The sequence below is a fragment of the Dromiciops gliroides genome, chromosome 4 (assembly GCF_019393635.1).
Source record: "Dromiciops gliroides isolate mDroGli1 chromosome 4, mDroGli1.pri, whole genome shotgun sequence".
Taxonomy (NCBI): domain Eukaryota; kingdom Metazoa; phylum Chordata; class Mammalia; order Microbiotheria; family Microbiotheriidae; genus Dromiciops; species Dromiciops gliroides.
In genome coordinates, this window is record NC_057864.1 from 338,447,622 (window position 1) to 338,450,469 (window position 2,848).

At 44.3% G+C, this 2,848-nt stretch overlaps 1 pseudogene; it reads right to left on the reverse strand.

Moving 5' to 3' along the window:
* Positions 1 to 284: 284 nt before the first annotated feature.
* On the reverse strand, positions 285 to 681 carry LOC122755105 (annotated as a pseudogene).
* Positions 682 to 2,848: the final 2,167 nt, after the last annotated feature.

Sequence of the window (2,848 nt, forward strand, 5' to 3'; positions counted from 1 at the left end):
GTGGCAGGAATGTTCTGATAAATGTTTAGCAACCAGCTCTCTAAAAATAAAAATATATTCATGACACTTTTTTTTTTTTTGCTGGGCAATGAGTGTAAAGTGACTGGCCCAGGGTCACACAGCTAGTAAGTGTCAAGTGTCTGAGGCCAGATTTAAACTCAGGTCCTCCTGAATCAAGGGCCAGTGCTTTATCCAGTGTGCCACCTAGCTGCCCCTCCATCACTTTCTTTTTTTTTTCAGTAGAGTTGTAGTGGCTTTATTGGGGACAGACAGACTACCCAGGCCTAGAAGTTGACATTGGGGCCCTTCTTCTTGCCAGAGGTGGGCACCACATTGACAAATCGTCTGTTGTACTGCATCCTCCTCTTGACCTGCCCCATCTTCTTCTTCTCTTGCTTGGCCACCTTGGGAGTCTGAACCTTCACTTTTCCAGCTCAGGCCAGAGAACCATGGGCTTTACCTCCTAGCATTTGGCCAGCCACTTCCAGAGTGAACAGTGGCTCCAACCCACACTGCCCAAGATGGCTTCATTCTCCAGTGGAGAGCCACCTAGAAGCAGGACCTGATCATCGGGGGTGATGCCCTCTAGGGATGCCACATGAGCCTTGATCTGGGCGACGGTCTCCTTCTGGTCACCTCGAGGGTGTGAAAAGCCTGTGCCTGGACAAACAGCTGCATGGTGGCAATTCAGACACACTAGTCCTGCTTCTGTCCAGGCGAAGATGGAGACCAGAAAGCCCTTCATCACTTTCTTAAGTCTATACAATCAACAAAACAAAACAAAAAAGTCAAGCCCTGATCTGTCATATTTACTGACTTTTGAGGTGTAAGTGCTAACATTAAAAATTTAACAATTGATTTTGAGGGCCGTTCCAACACACCCCAGGTTGATAGCTCCTCCCACCACTTGTACCCATAAGTACACAAACCCTCAAAATATGATCTTGGATAGAACTGGAAGGGGACTTAAGGCTCAATTAACAAGCATTTGTTAAAGGCCTCCTATGTTCCAGACACTGTGCTAGGCACTGGGGATGTGCATACATTCAAAAGTGAAATAATTTCTGCCTTCAAGAAACTTACATTCTCCTGGGCCTGGCATCCCTATACTGTTTCCACCTTTCTAAAACTATCCTTGTCCCAGGCATGCAGAATAGATCGATGTGTGGTTCCTCCTCTATACTGACCTCTGCCTCCAGGAATGGTTGAAGAGGAGGGATAAAGAGGAAAGAGTCCTAGATAATTCAAAAGCTGGATCATAAATACTTGAAAGTTGGTGGCATCTCTTTCATCATTTAGTCAAACTCTTTACTTTTGCAAGAGAGGAAACTGAGGATCCAGAAAAGGGGAGTGAGTTGCTCATGGTCATACTCATTTAACTCTTACTAGAAAGGACCTAGATTGTATCTTTTCCATTCCCCTCATTTTACAAAGGAAAAATCAAAGTCCCAGAGTTTATATCAGACCAGGCCTAGACCCCTATTAGTCCAATGTTCTTGCAGATAGGTTGTTGAGATTTGATCTTTGGAGATCAGATCAAGGTTTAATTGGTAGCACTGGACCCTGGACTCGGGAGGAGTAGCTGAGTTAAAGGGGAACCTTTAGTCCTTCCCAAGCACTCTCTAACTTTAAGTTCACCCATTCATAGGAGGGCAGCATACTGACTCACTTAGGGGAAGCAGGGATCTCATCATAATCCAGACTGTGTCATAATGGGCTGACTCATCTGCATAACCACTGCCATACCCAACTGAATACCTATCTCTCCTCTCTCTTCCATGCTGTTTCTGGGAACTCTGACCACTAATAGCTAATGTCAGCTTCAACTAGATCATATCACTAAGGCTCTAGTCAGGGTCTGGCCTCTCTCTCTCTCTCCTGACCCCCTAGGGTGGGCCAGATCTCAGATCTTTCCTGCCATTACCTTTGGCATAGTCTTTGCCTTTTCTCCCCTTTTGCCCTAGGGGAACTTGTGAGCTGGAGAGAGCCACAGCCAAGTTGCTTCTCTTAGAAGAAGCCCATTCCTGGTTGATTTCACCATCCTGTTAGAGGCTTCCCTCCTCAGCTCTGCCCCCTCACCCTTGCTTTCTTTATCCTAGAGGAGCAAAATGTCAGCAACACCCTAAGCATCCACCCCAAAATGAAACCCTGATATTGAAAAAAAAAATAGTCAGCTTAAAAAGAATGAGAAGCTGAGATGATGACATTTTGATAATATAAATCCTAAATTATTCTAATGACAAAGAAAAGAGGAAAGTGTCTAGAGACCCATATGGCTTCATAAGGAGCTTTCCAATTAGCTCCAATTTTAAAACAGCGGATCTAGATCTGAAATTGAAGGTGGATGCACAAGAATGACACAGAACTGTGAGAAGTATAAGGAAGGCTTATGAAGAATGTTAAACCAACCAACCAACCAAAAAGTCCTTTTAAAAGCCCTGGATTCAGGAGGACCTGAGTTCAAATCTGGTCTCAGACACTTCACACTTACTAGCTGTGTGACCCTGGGCAAATCACTTAACCTCCATTGCTCCTCAAAAAAAAAAAAAAGCTATTGGGGGGGCAGCTAGGTGGTGCAGTGGATAAAGCACCAGCCTTGGATTCAGGAGGACCTTAGTTCAAATCTGACCTCAGACACTTGACACTTACTAGCTGTGTGACCTGGGCAAGTCACTTAACCCTAATTGCCTCACCCAAAAACAAACAAACAAACAAACAAAGCTATTAGGTACAAGTAGAACATTGAAGGGATAGATAGGACTGATATGTAGAACCTTGATTTCCTATGTAACACATCCATTCCTGGATCCCAAAAAAGGATTCTGAAGAGAAAATGTTGAAGAATACT